The sequence below is a fragment of the Sus scrofa genome, chromosome 17 (assembly GCF_000003025.6).
Source record: "Sus scrofa isolate TJ Tabasco breed Duroc chromosome 17, Sscrofa11.1, whole genome shotgun sequence".
Lineage (NCBI taxonomy): Eukaryota > Metazoa > Chordata > Mammalia > Artiodactyla > Suidae > Sus > Sus scrofa.
In genome coordinates, this window is record NC_010459.5 from 3,154,178 (window position 1) to 3,174,085 (window position 19,908).

A 19,908-nucleotide genomic window follows, 5' to 3' on the forward strand; every position below is an offset into this window, starting at 1 on the left:
CAATACCAAAACAAAACAAAGCAGCATAAGGAAAAAGAATGACAGACAATGTCTCTGCAAAAATCAACAAAATATTAACAAACCAAATCTAAATAAGTGCAATGAGATTTATGCACCAAGAACAGGAGGGATTTATCCCAGGTATGCAATGCTGGTTCAACACTGGAAAATCAGCTAATGCTACTCATTACATCCACAGATTAAAAGGAGAAAATCACATGATCATATCAGTAGATGCAAAAAAAAAAGTTTGAAAAATAAATACAGGAGTGAATAAATAAACAACAAGATAGAGGAGCAGAAGAGAAATGCCCTGAAAGTGGAATAGAGGATGCAGACATTATAAGTAAGCATCTCAGTCCACACACTTGGACACACATACCATTTCTTAATTCTCTTTAATACAATTTAAGACTAAATCGGGTTCATAGTAATCCTGTCTCCAGAGGTAACTCTCTGGTTTTTAATAGGCCACATTCATTCAATCCCCTTGTCTCATTCCATGTGGTCCTCATGTCTGCCACTCTGATGCATTGTGTCCATCAGCCTTGGGTCTGAGAATTTTAGATAAGCCGGGGGTCCTTGTGTCTAGGAAGTAACTTCTGAAGTGTAACAGGGCAAGACTCTGAAAATGACACTTTTCTTGGATGCTTTCCAAGAATAAAGAACAAGTCCCTAATTCTTGCAGCAAGCACAGAGGGAAATATTAATTTCCATGCATAGCCTACAGTCATTTCTATCTTAATTTCTTCAGTGAGTTTAGGTTTTACAAAAGATAAGCTTTCTTACCCCTGCAAAAATGCCCAAAGCAAAGAATATGCAAAGGTTTTGTTTTCTTACTGGGAGAAGCTAAATGAAGCAAAGGAAATAAAAATCATAGTAATAAATATGCAATTTCTCCTATTCCAGAGAAAATAGACAATTCCAATAGAAGGAAATGCTCATTGGAGAATTATCAAACATTATGGAAGAGATGTCTTTAACATGGACTTGGGGAGGTCAGGGGAATTTCATGGAAGAACGAATGACCAAGCTGAATGCTGAGAGATGTAAAAGAGATAGCTCAGGAAAGAGGAGTGGGGAGGGAAGCTAGTGTGTATGGTCTCTGAGGAAAGCAAAAAGTCATGTTCAAAGCATTGAAGTAAATTCGGTGCATCTGCAGATGACACAGAATGAGATAAAGAAACTATTGAGAGTTACACATCCCGTAAATTGATGTAGAAGCTTATATAAGCCATAGCAACGGGTCTGGTTTCTGCTTTGTGAGCAACAGGAAGTCATTAAAAGGTTTTAAGCCTAAGGAAGACAAAATCAGAATTTCACTTTATTATTCTAGTTTAAAGTAGACAATTGGGGTGAAGAGTTACCCTGTGACTAGTGAACAATACAAGAAGTGATGGGACTCTTGCAATAATCCTCCAGAGAAATGATAATAGTGCAACTTTGAGAAGTGGCTGGGGAAACAGAAAAAGTGGGCATATTTCAAAGATATGACGTTATACAATCTACCAGATGTGACAATATTGCATTTCATGGAATCTACAACTCCATTGATTTGAAGTATATCATTTTATAGAGCCTAGGAAGGAAAAATCTGCCAGTTAATAAAACAGAATATGCCATTTATTGTAAGAAGCACAATTTCAGAGATGTAAGGTAGGAGTAGAAATGTACATGGTGGAATCGATGAAATAGTAGATTGGATGTTGGAAGACGGAAAGGAGGCAAGGTGTTACTGGGGAGTTGAATGCAAAATGAATGAGTGGGCAGCCAAGAGAGAAATGTGAAGATTACCTAATAATGCTAAATGGTTAAATAAAGTAGAAACTTATTTGTTTCAACTGGGTAATTGGGGAGTGTAGCTTTTATTGCTTTGCCAGGCAAAGGAGGCCACAGCAGGCTAATGCCTTAAATACTGTGCCCCACTTTGCGAGAATTCCAGGGAGTTTTATATGCTAAAAGGAGTAAAACAGGGTTTCAGATAAGAATCAGGGTTGGGAGAGTTCCGTTGTGGTTCAATGGCAACAAATCTGTCTAGTATCTATGAGGAGGTGGGTTCAATCGCTAACTTCACTCATGGGTTAAGTATCCGGCTGTGATGAAGGTCACAGACGTGGCTCAGATCCTGCATTGCTGTGGCTATGGTGTAGGCTGGCAGCTGCAACTTCCATGTGACTCCTAGCCTGGGAACTTTGGCACTAAAAGCAAAAAAAACAAACAAGGAAACAAAATGAATCAGGGTCGGGGTAGAAATGCATTTTTATTTCTTTTGGAGAATCTTAGTCATGGAAGCTGGCACCAGGAGATCTTGGCGTGATCCTGGGAGTGGTCTTCTGAATGATTGCCTAGAATTACAGTACCGGTGTCTGGACCTACTAAGGCTCAGGTTCTTTGTGTCTAAGGACAGAAGGAATTCAGCAAGAGGCTAAGTGAAAGTCAAAAATTAGTTTTATTAAGATAGGATGCAGGGAGTTCCTGTCGTGGCTCAGTGGTTAACGAATCCGACTAGGAATCATGAGGTTGTAGGTTCGGTCCCTGGCCTTGCTCAGTGGGTTAAGGATCGCGGTGTGAGCTGGGGTAGGGCAGACGTGGTCGGTCTGGGCGTGGCTGGGGGGGCGGCTACAGCTCGATCCCCTGGCTGGAATCTCATGCTGCGGAGGCCAAAAAAAAAAAAAAAAAAAAAAAGATGCAGATTCCATCGTGCTCAGTAGTTAATGAATCCAACTAGGAACCATGAGGTTGTGGGTTTGACCCTGGCCTTGCTCAGTGGGTTAAGGATCCAACATTGCCATGAGCTGTGGCGCAGGTCACAGACCTGACTTGGATCCAGTGTTGCTGTGGTGGTGGCATAGGCTAGTGGCTACGGCTCCAATTGGACCCCTGGCCTGGGAACCTCCATGTGCCTCGGGTGCAGCCCTAGAAAAGACAAAAAGACAAAAAGAAAAAAAATAGGATGTGGAGTGGGAGCGGGTGGGATGGAATGGGAATTTGGGGTTAATACATGCAAACTATTGCATTTGGAGTGGATAAGCAATGAGATCCTGCTGTAAAGCACAGGGAACTGTATCTAGTCACTTGTAATGGAACATGATGGAGGATAATGTGATAAAAAGAAAGTGTATATATATATATATGTATATGTATAAGTGTATATATATACATATATATATATATGTATGGGTCACTTTGCTATACAGCAGAAATTGACAGCATGTTGTTAATCAACTGTAATGGAAAAAATAAAACTATCAACAACAACAAAAAAAAGATAGGATGCTTGTGAGGAATACAGGCAGGCAGACAAAGAAGCTCTGCCTCAACTGGATTTTTTTTTTCCAAATTGGTGGATATTGATTGCAGAGGTTGGGAACAAGTTAGTCCCTCACTAGGAAAGCCAAGATAAATGAGCCACAAAAAAATAAGGCCTTAATATCATATGATGTCACTTATATGTGGATTCTATATAAATGATACAAAATAACTTATTTATAAAACAGAAACAAATTCACAGATTTAAAAACCAATCTTACAATACCATAGGTAAAACTATTGGGAGGAGGGAAGAATCGGAAGGATGGAAATAACATATACACACTACTGTATCAAACAGATGCACACTATTGTAGAGCACAGGAAAATTGACTCAATAGTTTGTAATAACCTATATGGGAAAAAAAGAATGGATCTATTTACATTCATGACTGATTCACTTTGCTATACACCTGAAACAAATACAACATTGTAAGTCAACTATACTTTAATAAAATTAAATTTAAAAAAAAAGTGAAGAAGATGTTGGCAGAACAAGTTTACTGGAGGGACCAGTGTTGAAACAACAGAAGAAGAACATTAGAAATAAATATTACCTAATTCACAGATCCACCAAAATGGGGCCTTGTGAACATGGCAACGTACAAAATCTATGACATTAATTTTTTCTTCAGTAAAAGTTCCATTGCATTTACTTCAACACAGAAATATTATGGGCTGAATTATGCCCCCTCCATTCATATGTTGAAGCCTTAACCCCCAACGTGACTGTATTTGGACAGTGCCTGTAAAAAGGTGATTAAGTTTGAACGAAGTCATAGGGTGGGACCCACATCTGTTAGGACTGAAGTCATTTTAAGAAGAGGGAGAGACAGTAGGGGTGTTTGTGCACAGAAGAAAGGGCATGTGAGGATACAGCCAGAATGCTGCCCTTTACCAGCCGGGGACAGAGGCCTCAGAAGTCAACCCTGCTGACACCCTGATCTTGAACTTCCACCCTCCAGAACTGGGAGAAAATGAATCTCTGTTGTTGAAACCACCCAGCAGGAGAAAAGGTTGAAAGGAGAGAGTGTGGCAGGGAGAGAAGGAAAGAAAAAAATGAATGCTGTTAAATTTTCACTCATAGATCACAGTAATGTTTCAACTTCACCAGCTCTTTCCCCTTAAGTTAGAATTTAATATTTCATTAAAACTTGAGTTTCAAATGTTCCATTATAAGATTTGTTTAAACAGCTTTTGCTAATATTTTAAATCTTTGGTGTTTAAGCCAAAGAGAGTCTAACTAGAATTATACTAATGAGAATGCCCCAAAATATTCAGCTGATTACCTGGAATACTTAGATGGTGCCAGACATAACTTGTGGTAGAAAACTGGCATGGCTTTCCAAAGTATCAAAAGATAGCAATAAAATTTTTTATTTTATTGATATAAGCCTTTCTTACTTTGATATTCCCAAAACTATACTGTCATAGAGCTCACTGGACCACTAACCAGTCATGAATTTTAGGGGTTATTTTGACTAACTCAGCATTTTTCATTGGTATAACCTATTAGCAAAAAACAGTTTCTGCCTTCCTTTTCCAGGCTTCAAGTCAACAAATCTTTACAAGTGCACAGAACAAGTTGAGAAAGTAGATTTGGATTCATTAAGAATTTGATGCTACATTTAGAGACATTTATTTTGTATATGACATACTTATAATAATTATGCCATAAGCACATCAATTTTAAATGCATACACTACTGATCAGTACAGTTGCACAGAATTCCCCATGAAAGGATATTCTGGTACAGCATAAAATATGAGGCATTTACACTTGGATATCTCTCAAATTTGAAATGTATGCCATCTTCACTCCAAATTTCCATATGATGCAGTTACATAACAGATTCTATTTTTGACTATTTGCTATAAGCGTTGATGCTAATCCTTGTCATGAGAACAGCAACCATCTTGGAAAGAAATCTGTGAATATAAAGTAGATGGTATTTTTGTTGGGTGCCAAGATACCTACAGAAAAATTAAAGGCCCTTTTCCTTCTAAACTGTGCTGTTGAAAACTTAACAAGAATATTAATTTACAGGTTCTGCAACTTAACTTTCATTCCTGCCCTAGAATGTGAACCAGAATGCACTGAAAGAGAATGCTGCCAGACTTTTAGGATAGAGTCTACATTTCTTGTTTCTGGAGTCTGGGAATAATCCAAGCACTGCCTGGGTGGCAGAAAAGTTGAAATAAGAAATTCACTGGATCAGGAATTCCCATTATGGCTCAGTGGTACAAACCCAACCAGTATCCATGAGAATGTGGGTTCAGTCCCTGACCTCACTCAGTGGGTTAAGGATCCAGTATTGCCATGAGCTGTGGTGTAGGTTGCAGACGGGGCTCAGATCCTGCATTGCTGTGGCTGTAGCATACAGCTCTGATTCAACTCCTAGCCTGGAACCTCCATATGCTTAGGGTATAGCCCTAAAAAAAGACCAAAAAAAAAAAAAGAAAAGAAAAATAAAGAGAAAAAGAAATTGCCTGAATCAAACGTTAATAGGGCAAGAATGTTGGAAGGATATCAGAAGCTTAGAAACTCTAGCCTCCCTGGAGCATATGATGTACTGTATTTAGGTAACACTCACCACTAATGACTAAGATGAAAAGAGACCAGAGAAGACAAACAGCTCTTGCTTCAGTCACACCTTCCTGAGATCAGTTTTACTTTGGTGCGGATACCACTTACCTTCAGAAAACCGAAGATGTGTGCAAATGGTGGAATGCTTGAAGTAAATGTAGAACAAATATATTCCAAAAACAGTAAGGAAACCAGTTCGGTTCTTCAGAGAGTTGTAAGAAGGAAGGTGGGGTCTTGGCCAGGCTTCCCTGTGAAAACAGAGCCTGAGGGAATCCTTGCCTGGGTGGTGTTGTCTCGGAAGTTATTTCAGGGGGCAATAGTACAGGTCAACGTGAAAAGAGAAAGAATATGTTGGCAAGTTGACCTTGCTGTGCCCCAGCTCTCAGATACTCATGCACAATCCTGAGGATTCTTCTGAGGACCCTTATGAAGTGCATCTCATAAGAGACATAAAAGGGAAAAGCATGTAACCCCCAGTGTCCACCCCCCCCCACGTTGAGAGTGGCCTCACCTGCCCTTCTTGGTTCTATGTTAGGAGCCCCAGCTAGGGTGCTGGAGACAGCTAGGCTGAGGCATCAAAGAAGTTTCAAGGATGTATCATGTTGTCCTTGCAGGAAGCTCTGTGACACTGGTCTCCACAGCAGCGATGAGCACCACAAGGGCTACAGGGATTTGGCATATGCTGCACAAGAATGCACCGCTTTCACTTCTCAAATCCACTTGTTCCTTCTATTCAATCCAAGCCTCATGGCTGAAAGCACATGGGCTGATCAATGAAACCTCTTGCCTCACTGGCCAAAAGCCCACTGCGGACATCCATCCCCTCCCTCCTCCATCACCTGCTCACACCTCCCTCATGCTGGGCCAGGTCTGCTGGTCCAGATCTCCTGCCTCATCTCCTAGTGCTTGTCTCTGTGATGGTGATATTTATGTGTCCGCTTGACTAGGCCATATATGTCTGTATATTGGAACAGATATTGTTCCAGGTGTTTCTGGGAGGATATCCTTAGATGAGTTTAATATTTAAATCTGTAGACTGAGTAAGGCAAGTTACCTTCCCTACTGTGGGTAAGCCTCATCCTATCCATCCATGGAAGGCTGAACCATCAGTACCTCCTGGATCTTGATGGACACTCCTAGGTCTTCAGCTTGCTGACTATGGATGTGGGGGTTTGTTGTCTGGAGAACCCTTCCTGATAGGGCATTCCTCACTGCCTTGCCCTCATGAACTATGGTTGCCAATGTGTCTGTTCACTGTGACCTCCAGGCACAGAGGTATGCCTTCCAGTCTCCTGCCCTGCCAGCCTCTCTGGTCCTTCTTTATACCAATGCCCAGTGACTACAGGAGAGGTTTACTTTCTCAACATTCTCAATAATTTGGCTTCTGCCTAGAAAGCAGCAGAGACAAATGTCTCACTACCTTGTAATACAGCTTAATCTATCTCCCCAAAGCCCTAGTAGAGTTCCCATTGTGGTTCAGAAGGGTAAGGACCCAACATAGTGTCTGTGACCCTGTAGGTTCGATTCCTGGCCTCATTCAGTGGGTTAAGGATCCCACATTGCCAGTAAGTGGTGTAGACTTCAGCTGCAGCTCCAATCCAACCCCTAGCCTGGGAACTTCTATATGCTGCAGGTGTGGCCCTAAATTAAAAAAATAAAAAATAAAAAAATAAAGAAGAAGAAGAAGAAAACTGTCTCCTTGCAGAATTCCAAAATCTGTTTTCCTGTAACTCTGGCCTATTACTACTTGAATCTATCCGGGGCAACTTAAGTCTCAGCTTCCTTCCTCCTGAGAATAGAAACCCGTCTTCTCCTTCAAACTAAAGATACTTCACATTTCCTCATATAATATTGTTGTTTCTAGGTCTCTCATCTCCTCATCTCTTTCCTTTAACACAGGTCAGTGTGTCTATGAAAAAGCATTGCCCTGAGGTGAGCGCAGGTCTTAGCTACAGTCTGGACAACACAAAATGAAGAGAGACTATGCTTGTATCTAAAGAATTCAGTACCACTTCTATCGTCTCTCCACGAGACTCACCTATTTGAACATTTCCCTCCATCAGTTCCACTTGCTGCACCTAAGCATCCTTAATCTCACTGTATGTCCTATGAAGACATTCTTTTTTCTGGGGGTATTTCCATCCTCACAGGCACATCTAATGGTGATAAACTCAGGTCACCCTGACTGACAATTTCTCCCAAACTCCTTGCAGTGGTTTGAGGGATAGAGTATCAGTTGAGGTAAATTTGAAAATTGGCAACATATTTCAATTATTCCCACATAGGTACACAAAACTCCATCTGCAAGTAAGGAAAACAGGCCTTGGTTCCTCTGGCTGAATATTTGTATTCAGAAGTTTTAGCACCTATAGAATGATTTTTTTCCCATCCAATATTGCTGAGCCCATGAAGAGACACTAAAATGAAGAAACCCCCTGTTTCTCCCAACCCCAGTATCAGTGAAGCCCTTTAGGTCAGACAACCCTCCTCTCAGAGGGAGGTGTTATCAACCCCATATTTGACTGAATGAATTGTTAAATTTTGCTGACAAGAATCAGTTAGTGCTCTGCCCACTGAATTATAATGAAATTTCAATTGGACTTCACTACAACCAATCAAATAAATTATGAATAATGTCAGAACACCTCCCTGCTTTAAAAATATATCCAGTTATGGGCTATGCTTTCTGTGTACTACCCCCAAAAGTGATAAGTACTAATTTCTTCAGATAGTCGGGGGGTGGGAGTGGGAAAGCATGTGGCAATGTATTTGTTTTAACTCTTATTTTAGAACAGTTTTAAATTTACAGAAAAGTTGCAGTGACAGTACAGAGAGTTCACATGAACTCCACACCCAGACTCTCCCATTAAAATACCCCCATTAGTATGGTTCATTTTTTCATAATCAGTAAACCAATATTAATACATTATTATTAATTGAAGCTCATGCTTTATTCTCGTTAGTCTTTCCATAATGTCCTTTTTCTCTTCCAAGACGTCATTCAGGGTACCACATCCCACTTAGTCATTACTTCCTCTTAGGTTAATGTTGGCTGTGACTGTGTCTCAGATTTTTCATGTTTTTGATGACCTTGAGAGTTTTGAATGGTAATGATCAGATATTTTGTGGAATATCCCTCAATTGAGATTTATCTGATTTTTTTCCCATAATTGGGATTATGAGTTTGGGAAAGGAAGACTACAGGGATAAAATGCCATTCCCATCACATCATAGCAAGGATGCATGTTATCCACACGACTTATCACTGTTGTTGTTGACCTTGATCCCCAGGCTGAGGGACCAAATCATTGCTAAAATTGCTCAAATCAAATTCATTTTTAAATTCATTTTAAAAGAACCAAGATTAGGACTACCTCTGATTAAAACAATATTTTAAAACCTTTGTGTATAATCCTTAAGGAATGGGGAGTTATGCTTCCCCTCCTTGAGGATGGAGTATCTGCATAAATTATTTGTAATTCTGCTAAATAGGATATTTGCCTATTCTCCTCCATTTTGTTATTTATTCAATCATTAATTTATATCAGCACAGATCATGGATATTTATAATCAGGGTATGATCTAACACTGTTTTGTTGCCCAAATGGTTTCTGTTTTGGCCATTGGGAGCTGCTACATTTGGTTCCTAGGTCCCTTTGACTTACCATCACCCATCATTGCGTGTGAGGGTGTGTGAGTGTGTGTGTGAGAGTGTGTGTGGGTGTACATTTGAGCATTTCCACTTAAGTTCTGTAACTACAAGCTACTCTAGGCTCACCGTATGTATTTCCTACTGTAGTCCTATAATTAGCCATTTCTCCAAGGATCCCCAGTTCTTTTATGGAGAATGATATTAAAGCCCTTAATCATTGTTACTCATGGCCAGTGGGTCTATCATTGCTTGTAGACCCTCCAATTAACAGAGCAGTAAATGTGTGTTTATACAATAAACCTCTGTACATATACATTTCTATTAATATTTATTTACCTATATATATAGATGCAAAAAGCATATTAAGAATATAGATGTTAATTGTTAAAATATATCTTATTTGGCCAAACTGCACAAAATTGCTACCTTGTATATAAAAAATAGTCAATTTTGCATGATTCAATATAACAGATAAAGAAAAGAACATAAAACAAAAAATGTATAGTTTAACAAATATCCATGTGCCATACTCAGTTTAAAAAAAAAAAGCATTGCCAGCACACATTGGACTCTTTTTCCTTACAGTTAACTCCTCTCCTAATGTTTGTAATGATTATTATTTTTTTTTTTAGGTTTTTTTTTTTTTTTTTTGTTTTTTTTTTTGCTATTTCTTGGGCCGCTCCTGCGGCATATGGAGGTTCCCGGCTAGGGGTCGAATCGGAGCTGTAGCCACCGGCCTACGCCAGAGCCACAGCAACGCGGGATCCGAGCCGCGTCTGCAACCTACACCAACCACAGCTCACGGCAACGCCGGATCATTAACCCACTGAGCAAGGGCAGGGACTGAACCCGCAACCTCATGGTTCCTAGTCGGATTGTTAACCACTGCGCCACGACAGGAACTCCGTAATGATTATTTTTCTACTTACTTTATATATAAAGTAAGCTTTAACACATAAGTAAGCATCTCATAAATAAACAGTATTTTCTATCTTTTATGAAAATGGGGTCATAATGCATGTAACATTATGGGTCTTTTGAGATTTATCATGTGTTACATGCAGCTTTGATTCATCCGTTTTCACTGTATATAATAATTTATGGTATGAATGTGCAATAATTTATTTACCCATTTCACTCTTGATTGATATTTGGCAATATTGCTTTGAATAGAAAATGTAGAAGCAGCATAATTACATTTTGACTGATCTTCAGATTTATTATCATCAAACTTCAATTTTATTGCTATTTTAGAAGAAACAAAATGAAGGCTACTTCTGATTTAAACAATGTCTTAAAACACATAATCACCAGGAAACTTTCTGATTATAATTTGGCCTCTCAAGTAATTCTGTCTTCTGAGAGAAAATTACATGATCCATTACAAGTATCCCAGTTTCTGTGACAACTGAACTTCTCATTGCGAATGAAATAAATTGGCAGTAGGTTTTCATACATCTGTCTCAGGGGTTTGGTTAATGAGTCCTTCTCAAAGAGATGGATCTTCTTTTGCTATGTTGGTAAAATCAGGTAATAAATTCCAATTCATGAGTCCTCCTGGGAAGCAAGCCTACAGCTTTCCACAGTCAGACATTCACAGCTCTCCCTCAGCTGTGAACATGATCAAGCAAGAGCCTAATTTTCCACTTGAACTTGTACAATGTCTAACTCCTGTGCTCCCATCTGTGGGGAAATTGAATAAGACAATTGACCAAAAATCCTGCCAGAAGGTAGTGTTTCTTATTTATAAGGAGTTTAATAACACTCTATCTTTTAAGCAATTTCTACTTTCCATAATTTACTCATTCTCTTTTACCTGTCCTAATTATACACAATTGTCTGTGACAGAGGTTTTTTTTTTTAAGAACACAAAATTCATAATATATCATTTTAAGAAAACAGCATTAAGGATTTTAAAGAAAGAAAAATAGATAACTGTATTTCTAAAAGTGCTGTATGTGTTCAAAATACCTTCAGGGGGTTTCATTTAATTCAGAGAAAAGTAGGTCAAACCTTCTAAGATCAATTTCTAATCAAATAGCTACTCTGTACTCTTATTATATTTATTTTATAGCTCTTTCATTAATGTCATTCTTCCTCTCCCAAACAAAATTACATGACTTTTATGTTAACCACTGTAATATTTTTCCTTTCTTTATGGATTTGTATCGTTAGAACAAAAGCAAAAACAATTTACCTTTAAAATGAGTTATATAGAAGGCTTAAATTTAATCCTCCCTGAGTACACTTTGATTATTTTTATAACAAATTCTGGAAAATGAAAGAGTAGAAATCTATTTCTTGAATTCGCCTTTCTCATATTAGGCTCTTCAAATGCATGGATCTTACAGATGTAAATAAAACTTTATGAACCCTATCTGATAAATTCAATCTACTTCAAGAGTTTAGTCAGTTTCTGGTATAATTTTATAGTCTTGTTAGAAAGCATCTAATCTGAAATGAAGGCTGATAAATAGAAGATTTGGCTCAGGTGCAGCTGTCATTCACCATATAGCGCCATCTGTGGGGAATATTGGGCACTGCAATTGTGTATAGGACCACAGGCTTATAACTTAGAGCAAATTGAAGGGGACAAAAAAATAAAGATGCAAAGATTAAATTAGTTTTAAAATACAAAATACATTAAGTGAATTTCATAATTAAGTAATTTGCATTATATTTTATATTTTAATGATTTTATTCAATTAAAATTTAGTCATTTAAAAACAACAGCAAAAAAATCTTACTTTCTATGAAAGTGGATTTCATTCCCTACTGTGCCTATTTTGCAGTCGCCACAAGGAGGCACCTAACATAGTTTCCAGTAAATGATAAGTATTCCAAAAATACTTGAATGATTGAATGGCAGCCACTATATCCAAGAAGTCATTTGCTGACATATATCCTATAGCAGAAAATGATTTCTGTAAAGTCTAATTTGAACAGAAAGCATTACCTAATTGAAATCTCTGTTAATTTCTACTGTAGTGCTCTGTAGACTAATTTTGAAGCAAATCCATATGAAACAAATATTACCAGAAATGCAATGGGATTCTATAAATATCTTTACACTATGAAACACTTTGAAATAACTAAGAGTTTCATAAAGTAAAAGTGATGTAAATATGTGAAATTATGTGATTGATTCAAGTGTCAATTTGAATTATGCCCATGGCTAAAGACTTTTAGGCAGACTCAGATATGACTAATGACCCACTTATAAGTTCGTAACTTTTACAGTACTGTAGATTAGGGTATAAATAGAGAATAAACTCTCTCAGCATGTATGAGGGTAGAATTTTTCTTTTATAATGCTAGTGCTTTGAATAAGAACAAAGTAAACAATTCTTCTTCAAGCAACATAGTTTTTGTAACCCTGGCTCCTTACATAGGGCCTACCATGGAGTAGACACTCCAGTATTACTGAGTTATGTGAATTTAATTTAGGTAATATATGTAAATGTTCAAGGCAAGCAATATGTAGAAAACGATTTATATGCTCTTTACATCGATAGAATAGACAAGCTGAGAATGGAAAACACACAGTCATCGTTTTGTATATCCAACAGTCTGCCTAGTGCTCATAAATAGTGCTTTTAATTTATAGTTAAGGGAGATCACAAAATAAGAATTAAATACAGACTGGCATTAAGATGGGGTTAAGTGAAAAAAGGAGCTCACTTTGAGGTATTGGCTATTATTTTTCTAGAAATTTATCCTTTCTCATATTGGTATGATACAGTGAAACTGAAACTTAGTTTAATCAAAGTCGCTTGACCAGCTAGACTTAAGACGCAGGCCCAGTGCTGCCTGTGGTCCCCCTCTACCCCATCCCAACCCTGCCCATCATTGTTTTACCCCACCACAGCAGTGCCAGGCACCTCCCACCCAGTGGTTTTCTCATGCACTAAATTCCCCAAGTTCTAATTCTCAGCAAAATGCCTCTTTTCTTCTTCATAGCGCCTCCTCTTAGAAAGGAAGTCCAGGCTAGAAAAAGCTAATAAAAAACATTAGTCTAGATGTTGTATAGGCAGGTCTTACAGCCATAAGGCACAAAGAACTTTTATTCTAGAAATAAAGAACCCAATCTCCTTTTGTGCAAAACATTTAAGAGCTGCTAGAGAAAGAGGTCGTGGATTTCAAGGGGGTCATTTATTTACCTTTGCCCTTCAGCGTGGGTTTGGTGTGGGTTTACACCTGATGTAATGTTACACATTATGTTTAAAACTGCCTAGAAGCATTTATTGATTTACTGGTCAATTCAGACAACCATGGTTTTGCACTGAATTGTGTTTCCCTCAAATTCATATGTTGAAGCCCTAACCCCAAGCATCTCAGAATGTGACTATATTTAGAGACAGAGTCTTCAAAGATGTAATGAAGGTTAAATGTGTTACAAGGGTGGGACCCTAATCCAATACGACTCAGGTCCTTATAAGAAGCAGAAGAAATACTGGGTGTGTGCTCGCTCAGGACACACAGAGAAACCAAACCCAGAGACACCTTGATCTTGACTTCCAACCTTCAGAACTGTGAGAAAATACACTTCTATTGTTGACGTCTCACAGTCTGCGGCATTTTGTGCTGGTGGCCCTAAAAAACTACTACAACCAGGGAGTCTAATTTCACCAGAAACTGTGGCCTTTTGTCACACAGATGATACAGTGTGTGTGTGTGTGTGTGTGTGTGTGTGTGTGTGTGTAAGGGGAAAGTGATGTCAACTGATAGTTTCATTTCTGATGAATCTCTGGAAATATACTGCTATGATTAGCATCCTTTTCGTGATTTACATGTCTTTTATTTATTAAATATCCAAGAATAACTCACGTTAATTTTATTACAGCTTTCTATAAATGAAAACCTTCGAAAACTCAGGAATGTTTTTACAAAAATGTCATCAGCTCTGAGGTATATGAGAGTCTCATAAAACGTGCCTGCTAGTGATTTGTAGGTCTGTTTCTTGGCAACTGAATAGCTTCTGGAGCATCAAATGATAAAGTGAAGGAAAAGTCAGGTTTTGTTAAAATGCAATGGAAGCTGAACCTGTAAGATGGGAAATTTGCATTGATAGTCTGTCTCTTAGTGATTAGAAGCTCCAGATCAGTCTGTCAAACTATGCCAGGCCACCAAATTTAACCTCTCCCTTTCCAGCAGTTGCTGAACTGCTACAATCAAAGTTATATGTTTTGTGAGTAATTTTCCATGCCTCTCTTTTTATGTCAATATACCAGGGCTCTTGGCAAAGGTAAGGATGGTCTTTTCCTAACCTCAAGTTCCTTCCCCAACCAGCTCATGCAAAATATAATTCTGTGCACTGAAGGCACTTGCTAAATATTAGAGAAATTAATGTTTCTCTAATTGAAGGCACTTGCTAAATATTAGAGAAATGAATTTGATGCAAGCATTTTGAAATTCAGCTTCAGTTACTGAGACAAGTCCTATGAGGTAGACACAGCAAACTGAGAAAATTAAGCAATTTTGAAGTAACATGATAAAGTGTGAAAGGGGGTAGCAAGTGAGACAAAATTAAGTTTTTTAGGAAAACAGAAGTCTTGGTAATTACCTACATGGAAGTAAGGATGTGTCTTCTTTTTTAATTTATTTGATTTTTATTTTGGCTTTTAACTCAATGAATTTTATTATGTTTATAGTCATGCAACAATCATCACAACTCAGTTTTGCAGCATCTCCATCACAAACTCCCAGCCCATCCCTCCCCTCCCAAACCTGTCTCCTTTGGTAGCCACATGTTTTTCAAAGTTTGTGAGTCAGTAACTGTTCTGCAAAGATCACTGTATAATTTTTTTTAGATTATATGTATAAGTAGTAGCATATGACGTTTCTATCTCACCATCTGACTAACTTCACTTAGCATGATAATTTCTAGGTCCATCTATGTTGCTATAAATGCCATTATTTTATTCATTTTTATGGCTGAGTAATATTCCATTGTGATATATGTACCACATCTTCTTTATCTATTCCTCTGTGGATGGACATTTAGGTTGCTTCCATGTCTTGGCTATTGTATATAGTCAGCAATGAACATGACTTTTTGAGTCATGGTTTTCTCTGAGGACATGTCTTCTGAATCCCAGTGTACATACAAAGCCTAAAACTATGAAACTTTACACTAGACTGGTGGTTTTCTTTTTGCTACCTGATGGAAATATGTTCATTCCTTGTTACAACTGATGTGAAGTCTTAATTTTAGCTACTGTCCTTGGTTGGGAGAAGAATATGGATTAATATGATTCACAAGCAGTGTCAGCATTAACCAAGGTGGGTGGAGTTTGTGTTTAGCTTGAACCCCAAGGAAAAGGTGACCTTCTCATTCAAAGGAGCTAAATAAAAACCTCCTTTTTTGAGATTAAAAAAAAAAAAAACAGACAACAAGCTAGAATGAACAGTGAACTGCCAGCATGTGGCTGACAAGAGAAAAAGGATTGAACACTCAGATTAGAAAAAAGTTCTGCAGATCCAAACAAAAATCAAAGCTGTTCTCAAGGACAAGAAGCAGAGTATGCAGTAGGCATGTCACTGGGTGCTACTGGCAGGGCACCAGCCAATGAGAACTCAGAACCCATTTTTAACAATATCCCCCAGTGGTGGTTATATACACCGAATTAACCACATCCAAAACTAGACAGCCTTATTAAGAGCACGATAAGCTGAAATAGTATTTAAATAGCATTGCTCTGGCAAAATGTGCAAATTCTGGTTTGTGGTCCATCTCCTGTGGTGCCATTGTTCTGATCCCTGTATCTTTTTAAGTTGGGTGTTCTCAGTTGAAGGGTTGTCTGCTCTGGCTTCTCTGACTAGTCTTAGAACACTCTTTCTCTCACATAACCCTTAACAGCTGGCTTTTCATAATATCCCATGGAGAGTTCTATGCTATGGTTGCCTTTATACTAACCATGCTACTAAGAAATAGCTACAAGTGCAGAACTGTCCTTGGTAAGTTCTGCACTGGCATTTCATCATAGCCAGGCTTTTTTTTTTTTTTTTTTTTTTTTTGGAATAGACTGGAGTTGTCACGCTTCTGAAGCAAACCTCAGTGACGCGTTTCATTCTTTAGAAGTAGTCCTCTCTGAGATCTCTCTGATAGACATGTCTGAAGTCAGAGTCCATTTCCCTTTTGATCTGCTAACACTTGTGAGAGCCAGCCTTTCTCTCAGCTGCCCTTTATTATATCAAAGATCTACAGTGAGTTCATTCTACCCGGCTGATGTCAAAACAGCTATTCGTCCAACCAATATTTGAGAGCTTACCATGGGCTAAATGCCACACTGAAACATGCACTGAGATTGCACAGGGCTCTCCTTCACATACCATGAATTCAGAATTTCAAGTTTAAAAATCAGAACTTCGAGACATAAACAAGTGGAAGAAGTGGTTCCTTCTGCCTGAGGAAGCATGTAATGCTTTGTGCAGTGTTCGGCTCTTATTCTAGGTCTTAATGGATGAAAGAGATTTTTTAAAAAGCTAACTCTAGCATTTAAAGTAGCTAGGGGGGTAAAGTAAAATGAGGGAGAACAACAGGCTCACAGGATATTCATTACAATTAGACTCAGCTGTGGGTCGCAGACAGCACAGGCAGGAGCTGAACCAGATGTACAGAGGTCAGCGATCTAGGTCAGCAGGTAAACAGGGTCAGCCCCTCAAAGTTCTCAGACACTCAGGCTTCTTCTGTGTGGTTGCTTTGCAAACTTGGATTCCCTCACCAAGGTCATCTCAAGGTCCAACCAAGATGTAGGTTTCAGATCCAACAGTATGTTCTCATTCCAGGCAGAACAAAGGCAAGTTCAATCTACTCCTCTCACTCTCTTGAACTCTCTTTCAGGGATCACATCTTTCATTCCCAGACCCTCCCTCCCAGTCTCATGGTCATACTCAAGATCTTGTCTCTAGAAATACCTGCAAACAATCTGTAATCTCCATTGCTTCCCACTCACTGGCCTCTATTGTCTGACTTTCCCATGCACTTCTTTTAATACATCACCAGCATTTCCAGTATGCTTACTTTTTGAGGGGCCACACCCCACACATCATGTGGAAGTTCCTGGGTCAAGAATCAAACCTGAGCCATGGCAGTGACAATCCCAGATCCTTAATCTGCTGTCTCACAAGAGAACCCCCTAGTTCTCTAATCTTACTGTTTACCCTTAATTCCCTAGGTCCTCAGCAACCTCCTTCATCAGCCTGAACTTTGCTGTCAAACATCTTCATCCCTTGCATACACCCCCAACTCGCTTACCTGGGAACCTGCATATACCTTGGGTATAGCCCTAAAAAGCCAAAAAAAAAAAAAAAGTGCAAAAAAAAAATTATTAGAACTAATTCCTGTTTTGGTCTCCTAAATCTCCTTATTTTCCTATGCTGCTCAAACTTTTTCCATAGAATTTATCATCTCCTAAGATTCATCAGAATTTCCTAATTTATTGTGATTATGTCGTATTGGCTACCTCTCCCAAATAAAATGTAAGTTTGAAAAGGATAGAATTTTGTTTTGCTTTGTTTTGTTTTGTTTTAAATCTTATGTGCCTGGAACACACTTGAAATCAGTAAGTAAATATTTGTTAAACACAACAAATTTACTTTCGATTTCCCCAGCTTCGATGTTCAGATAGAATAAAGTGTTCATATAAAGTACGACTTAATTTCAAGTGACAGAGTCTAACTCCAAACAACTCAAGTAATAAGGGTTTGTTCCTTGGTTCTATTGTTTTGGTTTAGTTTGTTTCAGTTTATTTGGTTTGGTTTGGTTCCGTTCATGTAACAAAATGGTCCAGCATTTGCTCAAGTTGCAGTCTCAGCTAAATCCAGGCCTTGGAGATTTGATCTGTTTCTCTTTATTCTGCTCTTTTTGCGCCATTGTTCAGGAATATCTCACCTTTGGAGGAGCTGTAGCCATAAACAGCCTGAGGTTTCCATGATCTTCAGACCCCAGAAATCACAACGGTATCTCAGAGTCCCATGTGGGACACTGTCTGGGTCACTTAAGGAGCCCATCACTCCCTGGCAACAATCTGTTAGGCCAAACCCGGAGCCTGGAGTGAGGCTCACATGAGGTCACGTGTACGAAGTGGGCTGTCTCTAGAAAGCTGAAGAGGTGATTTCCCCAGATGGAAGGCTGGGCAGATATAAACTGTTTATAAGATGTGAACTTATATCTGCTCTAGAACTAAAGAAGACCTAAGAAACATTTAAATTTTTGTTTCTCTCTGTTATTTCTTTTCTTTTTTTTAATGGCCCTACCTTTTTTTTTTTTTTAATGGCCTACACCACAACCACAGCTACTGGGATCCGAGCCACATCTGCAACCTACACCACAGCTCTCGGCAATGGTGGATCCTTAACCCACTGAGTGAGGCCAAGGATCGAACCCTGGCCTCATGGATATTAGGTTCATTACCACTGATCCACGATGGGAACTCCTTGTTTCTCTGTTATTTCTTTAATGTGAAATTCAGCCCCTGGAAAATCCAACTTAAATAGTATGGTGAAAAAAACAAAAATCTATCCTTATTTGAGTAATACCACTTTCAGATTAGCAATGTTCCCCATCAGAAATGTTTCCAAAAGTTCTTAAACCAAAAAATAAACAATTTTTAAATACATTTTTTGCAATTTCAAGAAAAAAAGCTAAGCATTGAAATATATGAAAAAAACAATTATTTTAATAAAATAACTTCCAAATCTTAATTAAAATGTTAATATCATAAAAACATATTATAAAATGTAATTAGGTTACACAGGACTTAGTTTTATATCAAGTTCTATACACTCTAGAGGTATTTTTCATTTATACATGTCTCTTTGCCTACACAAAGGGATGTGGAATTTAGGTAATCACATTAATAAAACAATTTTGGAAAGCTTGAAAGGTAATAATTAGGTTTAAAATTACTTTAAGGAAATGTGCCTGAATTTTAACAAGTCTTTAAAAATAACTATTCTTTATATTTAACTATACGTAATGTAAAGCATACTGTTATAATTTATTAAAATAGCATATAATTTAGCTTATTTTCTTATTGGAGATTATTAATACATATAAGAGAATTGTTTCCAATTAGTATCACATTAGCATTCTCTGATCTACAAAAAAAAAAAAAAAGCAAAACGAAACACTGTTGCCCTAGAAGGAATTAACTTACTTCAACATACATGAATATTTTATCTGTAATTAATCAAGGCATTTATTTTTAAATACTTTTTGTTCTTTCTTCAAATATATAACTAAGACAGTATAGAAAAGATCATTATTTACATTCTGTGGGGTTATCCCATTAAGTAAAACCCTGCTATGGCACAAAATAATGATAAAGTTAAAATAGTCTAAGGAAGCTTCAGTGCCC